Source organism: Hylobates moloch, unplaced genomic scaffold, assembly GCF_009828535.3.
Source record: "Hylobates moloch isolate HMO894 unplaced genomic scaffold, HMol_V3 SCAFFOLD_9, whole genome shotgun sequence".
Taxonomy (NCBI): domain Eukaryota; kingdom Metazoa; phylum Chordata; class Mammalia; order Primates; family Hylobatidae; genus Hylobates; species Hylobates moloch.
In genome coordinates, this window is record NW_026652284.1 from 28,666,404 (window position 1) to 28,675,361 (window position 8,958).

The following is an 8,958-nucleotide window of genomic DNA, read 5'->3' on the forward strand; positions in this document are numbered from 1 at the left end:
TCTGTGTTAAATTTAATATAAATGAGGCCGGGCACAGTGGCTCACACCTGTAATCCCAGCACTTTGGAAAGCCCAGGTGGTCAGATCACTTGAGGCCAGGAGTTCACGACCAGCCTGGCCAACATGGTGAAACCCTCATATCTACTGAAAATACAAAACTTAGTTGAGTGTGGTGGCAGGTACCTGTAGTCCCAGCTACTGGGGAGGCTGAAGTGGAAGAATAGCTTGAACCTGAAAGGCAGAGGTTGCAGTGAGCCAAGATTGTGCCACTGCACTCCAGCCTGGGCAACAGATTGAGACTCCATTTCAAAAAAAAAAACAACATTTAATATAAATGAAATCATATGGGATATTATTTGGTGTCTGGTATCTTTCACTCAATATTATCTGTGGAATTCATTCATGTTGCTGTGTACAGTTTTAGTTTGTTCATTTTCAATGTTGTGTGGTTTTCCATTCTATGAATATACTACATTTATCATTGTATATGGTCAATGAACATTTTTGTTGTTTCCAGTTTTATTTTACTATAGGCATATTGCTGTAAGGCTTTTTCATATCTAGTTCTCAGGGCACACGAGTAAACATTGTTGCAGTATATACACCACTGCACTTCAGAGTAGAATTGTTGGATCGTAAATCTGAATGTCTTCAGCTCTAGTAGATAAAGCTACACTTTATCTGTGTGGTTGTCCTCTGTTCCTTTCTCCTCATAATTTCATACTTCACCTACATCAGAAAAATAGCTCAAATCAATCAAAGCCATTTACTAATGAAAAGGTTATAAAATAAACTCTACAAAAGCTTTCCATTTCTAAATAAAATTGCAAGTAATGACTAAATTTTCTTTGAAATATTTAGTATCCAAAACAAGTATGAGTGAAGTTTTATTCCACTTTAATTATAGGGTGTGGTAAATGAGCTACTGCATGCCTACTGCTGTAGGCAGGAAGCCCTTTCAAGGGCTCCTTGACACCACCTATCAGACCAAAGCACTAAAATTTCTTTGAACTTGAATTTTAAGTGCCTTGAAATACTGTAATCTTAATTAGCTATGACACATAAATTACTTCATTTTACACCCATGACCATTAGTATTCAGAATTCCCAGTCAAAGTTTCTAAGTTCTCAGATTAATGTTTATGCCAAGGAAAGCTATTATTACCCTGGGAAGGAAATATCTCTTGCCTTCAGTAAAAAGGTATAGAACAGAAAATGATGCTTTCCACTTGGTAGATCTTAGTGAATTTACCAGGAAAATTGCTTAACTGTTATCTTAACACTATTCTCTGGCATGTTCAGAAATAATTAACCAGTTTTAACAAAGAAATATTAAAGCTTCTCAACTGAGATCCATGTAGCTCATCTAGGACATTTGCAAAATTTCCATGAAAATATTTTAATTCTGTGTTTTCATTGACTTAGCTGATTATAGAGAAAGTTAATGAAGCACTTTCTGGATCACTCAGAGGACTACCTTTCACCGGGCGTTTGCAGCACTCAGTGTCTGTGTTCCTGTTTGCCTTCATTTGTACAATAGCATCAGCACCCACTGTATTAAAACTAAACTTCAGGCTGACGAGAAAAGAAGAAAAGTTGTATGCTAAAGGGGTATTCAGACATGCAGTTTAAAAATAATTCAGATTTTCAATAATGAAAGGATTGAGGTATCATGTAGCACATGGTAATTAAAGCATGCCAAACTCAAAACATGTCAAAAGAATTGGTGCTATAGTACCCAGTACCATTTTGAACAAACAACCTTAAATTAATATCATCTATTTGAATTGCATTGTTTTTTGGGGTTTGAATTTAAGCTATAAACACATTTTTATTTATAGATGTTTAACAGCTATAGAAATACAGAGTTTATATCTACTTTTATTTTTGTACCTATTTGAGAAGTATAAAAATAATATAAATAAAAACTTGGAGTCTGTCAGAATTGTTTTTCTTTCAAATGCATCTTTATATATTTTATATATAAAGTTTGAAAACACTGCTCTAACAGGTTAGTGATGAGACTAACCTATATTTATTGTGAACTCTACCTGCATTATCTTTTCAAATTCTTCCCAGCACCCAATATCATAAGTACTATCTCTGGCCCATGTTACTGATAGGAAACCGACGTTTAGACAAGTTGGACCCACAATTCAGAAGGGGCTGCCCTGAGATTCACACACTTAATTATTACACACGAGGTATAAGGAATTAGAATGCACCACCAAGAGGAGAAAGTTTTTCCTCAAAGCATAGGAAGACAAAGGGAGGTACTCTCAGAGTAGTAACCATTCAGAGAGATAAGTGAACCTCACAAAGTCTCAGGTGATTTCCTGGGCAGCATTACATCTGTGCATCATTTAGACCTGGGCCTCATCTATGTAGGTTTAGGTTCCACTTTGGCCACTTACCTGCTACTGGTATCATTTATCCTCATGGGTTTCACCTTGGAGAACTGTTCCTTTAACTGTCAAAATCAGCTGCATTGAAAACTTTGTTTCTTTCTTTTTAAAGACAGAGTCTTACTCTGTCATGCAGGCTGGAGTGTAGTGGCACCGTCATAGCTCATTTCAGCCTCAAAATCCTGAACTCAATAGATCTTCCCACCTCAGCCTCCCAAGTGGCTGGGACTACAGGTGCACACCACCACACCCAGCTATTTTTTTTTTTTAAGAAATGGGGCTTTGCTAAGTTGCTCAAGCTGGTTTCAAACTCCTGGGCTCAAAACAAATCCTCCAACCTTGGCCTCCCAAAGTGCTGGGATTATTAGCAGAACTATTTTTGATGAGGCCTCTCACTACCACTGTTTCTTCAGACACTAGTTATACACTTGGTGACCACAGAAGGCCAAGAAGACCTATCCCATCAAACCATGAAAAGCCCAAACTACAGCAAGGACTTCCAATTTTGCTTAACTTAGGGAAGGGGAAAGCCATGTAGGCAATGGACAGAGCAGAAAAAAAGACAGAAACAAAACAAGGGATATTTATGTGGACACTTTTCTCTCTCTGTGAAGAAAGAGACGGCATTTAATTGGAAACAATAATTGCCTGGTATGGTTATGTCTCAATTCTCCCCAGCTGCAGCAGCCTCAGGATTCACTGGGCAACAGAGGCCAGGAGAGCTTTAGCTAAGAGAGTAGAGTAAATGCCACTGATTCGATTTGAAAGAATAATGAGCGATATTTCCGTTGCTCTTCTTACAAACAATAAAATGTTATAAGATGCCTTAAGATGATGATTCAATAAGATTTATAGAATAAATTCTTGATAGTAAGTATAAATAAACATTGGAAGAAAAGCTAAGAAAGATCTAAAACAACAACTCCAAAAACAAACAAACCTTGTCAAGTTTAATAACTTCATTCAGGACTAAAAATATTCTTTTTTCCCCACTATAATTCTGAATGCTTTCCTTATAAAATGAGCTGTCCATGCTCTAATAATCTTTGCATGATTATTTTTCTCTGAAGTGTATCTGTAGTTTTTCTCTTTAAACATTTATTAAAAACTATTTTTTCTGACAGTTTTTTAAATGAATGTGCTTAGACCATTTGTATTTAATCTATCTTTAAAATTGTATTTTATTTTTAGTTGGCAAATATTTTATATATTTATGAGATATAATGTGATGTTATGATATATGCATACATTGTAAAATGATGAAATATTTTAAAACACATGAGAATAAAGAAATTTCTGTATATACCTATATATAAAAAAAGAAAAAAAATCTATGTATATACTACCTACCTTAAGAGAAAAGATTTCTCATAATATTTGAATCTCTTTCTGTACCCTTCCTTGATAGCATTCAACTTTGTCTCTCCCAAGAAAATATTATCATGCAATTTTATCATTCCTTTGCTTTTCTTCATAGTTTTATAATGTGTATATATGTATCTCAAAATAATATATTATGATTACTGACATATTTTGATTTATTTCTACTGGAGTTTTTAAATCTATCCTACTTTTAAATTCTTCTCTGATGTAGATTGAGTTTTTACATTTTTTATTTCATATTTTTGCTGTATTAGTATACAAGTTTCATATTCTAGTACAATTTTTTCAGTGGTTATTCTTAAAATTCCAACATGAGCACTGAATTTAATATAAAATTAGTCAAAATCTTTTTCCTCACACCAAATAATACAAAGATTTTAGGATGGGTTCACTCTGACCATCTACATCCCAGCATACATGTTATTACATACATCTTTTGGTTCTCACATATTTTCTTAATCCTCCCATATTGAACATTATTCTTATTGTGTATGTAGTCAATGTTTGTTTAGATTTGCACATATCTTTGCCATTTTCTTTGCCAAGAAAAAAGTATTTAGAAGAGCTTCATACTGCATCTTTCCCAACTGCTGGTATCTCCAACACCATATGGACTTTAAAATTGTATGGTCTAGGGGCAAGGCTGATTACACTGCAGCCTAGAGCTACTACAGCACCTTACGTTTTGTGCTCCCCTCAAAAATGGGAGCCTCCAAGTCACCCAGTATATGGGCCAGAGTATATATTGACCCTTTATGTCATTAAATTATACCATATGTTAGATAATAGCATATATTAAATAAAATCATCAACTATCATCTAATAATAGTTATTACCTTCCATTTCCATTCTTTTGTATATGTTTTTCATATGTAACTGACAAAAGAATAACAGTAATGATATATTGAAATGGTCCTCTACATCACTGTCCTCACCTTAAACTCTTACTTAGACTTTTTACACTGTTTCTTTTCATTCAATTTCTTTTTGCATTTATGCAAAAAAATGCATGTATACTTAATTTTTCAATAAATTTATTATACCCTAATATAAATTATTCTTTGCACAGCTGCTAGTAATTAATTGCAGTTTAAAATTACACAGTGTCAGAGATTTGTGTTCATGCCTTTGTGTTCATTTCTACATTTCTACACATGGTCTGCAGACAGATTGTCAATATCGACAACCCTGTGTGGACTGATTCTTTGTGTAATTGGTCCACGAGATTTAAACATCAGCAAATCACAGCACGTCTCCCAATTCCTTCACATGTTTTAAGTTGACTTCTCTTAAATTCAATTCAGTTAAGCCCATATAAGAGTAGGAGACAGATGAAATGTTTATCACATACCTATGAATAACTTTGTTTTAGGGATATAGACAATTTAGTTATCTATCTAATTAGCCACCTGAAACAAGATAGTTGTATAATATACATTAAGTCATCTATGGCATGTAAGTATTAATACTTACCAACAGTGTTGCTGGAAGTCAGGGATCCCAAACGGAGGGACCAGCTGAAGCCATGACAGAAAAATGTGGATTGTGAAGATTTCATGGACATTTATTAGTTCCCCAAATTAATACTTTTATAATTTCTCATGCCTGTCTTTACTGCAATCTCTGAACATAAATTGTGAAGATTTCATGGACACTTATCACTTCCCCAATCAATACCCTTGTGATTTCCTATGCCTGTCTTTACTTTAATCTCTTAATCCTGTCATCTCATAAACTGAGGAGGATGTATGTCACCTCAGGACCCCGTGATGATTGTGTTAACTGCACAAATTGTAGAGCAAATGTGTTTGAACAATATGAAATCTGGCCACCTTGAAAAAAGAACAGGATGACAGCAATGTTTAGGGAACAAGAGAGATAACCTTAAACTCTGGCCGCCAGTGAGCCTGGCAGAACAGAGCCATATTTCTCTTCTTTCAAAAGCAAATGGGAGAAATATCACTGAATTCTTTTTCTCAGCAAGGAACATCCCTGAGAAAGAGAATGTGCTCCTGAGGGTAGGCCTCTAAAATGGCCCCTTTGGGTGTGGCTGTCTTCTATGGTTGAAACTGTAGGGATGAAATAAGCCCTAGTCTCCCATAGGGCTCCCAGGCTTAATAGGACGAGGAAATTCCCAGCTAATAAATTTTGGTCAGACCAGTTGCTCTCAAACCCTGTCTCCTGATAAGATGTTATCAATGACAGTGGTGCCCGAAACTTCATTAGCAATTTTAATTTCACTCTGGTCCTGTGGTCCTGTGATCTCGCCCTGCCTCCATTTGCCTTGTGATATTCTATTACCTTGTGAAGTACGTGATCTCTGTGACCCACACCCTATTCGTACACTCCCTTCCCTTTGAAAATCACTAATAAAAACTTGCTGGTTTTACAGCTTGTGGGACATCACGGAACCTACCGACATGTGATGTCTCCCCCGGATGCCCAGCTTTAAAATTTCTCTCTTTTGTACTCTGTCCCTTTATTTCTCAACCCGGCCGATGCTTAGGGAAAATAGAAAAGAACCTACATGACTATCGGGGGCAGGTTCCCCAATACAACAGTACTCAAAAAAGTGTTTTCTAAATTTTTATTCCATATAATAAATAAAATGGGATGATCAAGTATATGTGCTTTTATGGTAATAAATGTAAATTAAATCTATATTGTATGTTATTTTCTGCTTGAAATCAAAACACAGGCTATAAAGTTTCTACTTAAATTGCCAGAAGATTAAAAATATTATCCACTTTGGATCTACTTAAACTTGTCATGTTTAGTATATACAACAGAACAGAATAGCTTAGAAATATAAACTCTTCTGTACTCAATTTATCTCATCCATACAGCTACTTTGGATGAGGTCTGTACTATGCAATTTCTATTTGAAAGAGACACCCAGACTTAACAGCAGATATTCTGAGCACCTTGGACCCTTCAAAAGTGGATAAAACACAGCCAATAAAAATTTTATGTAAATACTTGTCTGTCAGTTGATCTTCATAATAACATGCAGGATACTTATTATAAATTAGGGATCATTCACATTTATTTTGTTTAGGTCTTATTTGATATTACAATTTTCCAATCAGTGAAGTAATATTGAAACATATACCTTATGTCCAAAAGAACATCATTTTTTGGGATATGGAAATACATTGTCCATTTAGAGTTCTTTTACAGCAAGCAAGTGGTCAAGGAAAATAACCTGATAAGATTAATGAAGGCAATATTAAACTATGCATGAAAATCAGAATTATAAACATGTACTACTTAACAGAAGATCTTAACTGATAAGATTTCACTACAGTGTAACCTTTCTTTTTCCTAACCCTGGCCACTAAGTATGCCCAGAATAGTAATTGCTTAGTTATTAAAAGCAATTTTGCTGAAATCAGACCCAAGAGCATGCTGTTGACTTCTGTATATCTTGAACAAGTTGAAATATTTGTCTGTAGATCAATTTGTCTTTTAGCCTCTCACAGTTCTCCCCATTCTTGTCACACAGGACTTACATCTGTTCTTACTGCCTTCTACAACCAGTTCTACAATAAAACCAACCCCTCTCATTGGAGGATGGCTGTCTAAGAAACTACCAGTCATTTATGGAAGCTCTTTTTAGTGCTCATAACATATCAGTACATATCAATATAGTACAAGGCATCAGGAGATCAAAACGTAAATAACACAACTCTTGCTTTTAAGGAGCACCAGTAGAGCAGAAAAAATTCCCCATCACAATGTTGGTTCAGGAAGAGGCTTGGGTTCAAGATTTGATGAGGAGCCTGCAGGAAGAGAACTATGCCAATGGGTAAGGGAGGAAATATGTAAGATCTGGTTTGAGAGATGAGTAAGAATTGTGGTTACAGACAAGGGGAAGAAGGATGAGGAACTCCCAGCGAGTGGCTACTGCATGTGGAACTACACAGAGGTGTCAAACAGCTTGAATATGCAGGTTTGGCATGGGTGGAATACAGGGGCGAGGGAGGGAATGGGTGAAATATGCATGTAGAGGTAGAGAGGAAATTGTGTACAGCAGTGGAGTGTGGCAATATATTGTATTTCATCAATTCTAAGATGCATTTTCACATCCCTGAGATTGGGATGTACCTTTCCCATGATGGGGTCTTGCAGTCACTGTCGCATGGGATGTTGTTATTACCAGCATATGTAAAAACTTCATCATAGCTATTCCAGGCTTCAGGTGAGCTATGTGCAACATGTCGGGCTAGTGCTATTAAAACATCTTTAAAAGTTTACACATAACTCAGTATTGAAACAAAGAAAGGATTCTTGTTTATGGAGAAAGGTAAGGAAACAGAGCATCAGGGCTTGTATTTTATGCTATAGAAACAATAAATCTAAAAATATTCTTTCAATAAATATAAATTTAAAATGATAAATGATAAAAAGCATTATGCCATAGTAGTACATAAAATAATGATGCATCTTATAATCAATCATAGGCATGGTGAAATGCCTCTTTTTACTCATTTTTTGTTTTGTTTGTTTGTTAAGAATAAAATCCTGTGAAATACTTTTCTCTCCTTAAAACACAGGCAGTCAGGCCTTGTGTTGTTTATTCCGGGACTCTGTGCCCTACAGGAAAATGTTAGTAGATGTGGCATTCAGATAAGATGGGCAACCCTGAGGACATGAACACACACACAAACGCACAGATGTCTTGACTTCATGACTTCAGGGCAAGTGGGACCTATGAACTTCCTAGACACAAAACAGACAGAGAATGAAGGGTCCTGTGAAAGGTGGTATCCTGCTTCCAGGCCATTTGCGTGTTGTAGACAGGTCAGACTTCCTATAGGCGAAGAAGCACAAGTCCATATGGAGTCTGGGTCTGAGCTCCAAGGCCTCATTGAATGACTAGAGGCCAAGCTTGATGTAGAATGAATGACTTACCAGTTCTCGAATAGACTATATAGACCTAGACAACAGTGTTTTCACCATGACCAGGAGGATTGATGTTGACAGGCCTCTTCCCCCTTGTGCTTTAAATGATTTAAGTTAAGTCCTGGAATCCTATCATAATGGAAGATGGGAGGCATGAACTGTGAAGCATGAAAAATACGGACATTGAATTTCTCAACAACCTTGGTCAGTTGGTAGAGCAGGGGGCGCTCAGAGATTGATGTGATTTGATTTTTAAAAGAAATAA

The 8,958-nt window shown here is 36.0% G+C and overlaps 1 long non-coding RNA gene across 1 annotated transcript; it reads right to left on the reverse strand.

Moving 5' to 3' along the window:
• Nucleotides 1-517: 517 nt before the first annotated feature.
• Nucleotides 518-6,981, reverse strand: LOC131384206 (uncharacterized). Its single transcript, XR_009214843.1, has 3 exons — nucleotides 6,901-6,981; nucleotides 5,262-5,305; nucleotides 518-729 (listed from the first exon to the last, which is right to left on the reverse strand). It is a non-coding gene; the product is annotated as an uncharacterized LOC131384206 (long non-coding RNA).
• Nucleotides 6,982-8,958: the final 1,977 nt, after the last annotated feature.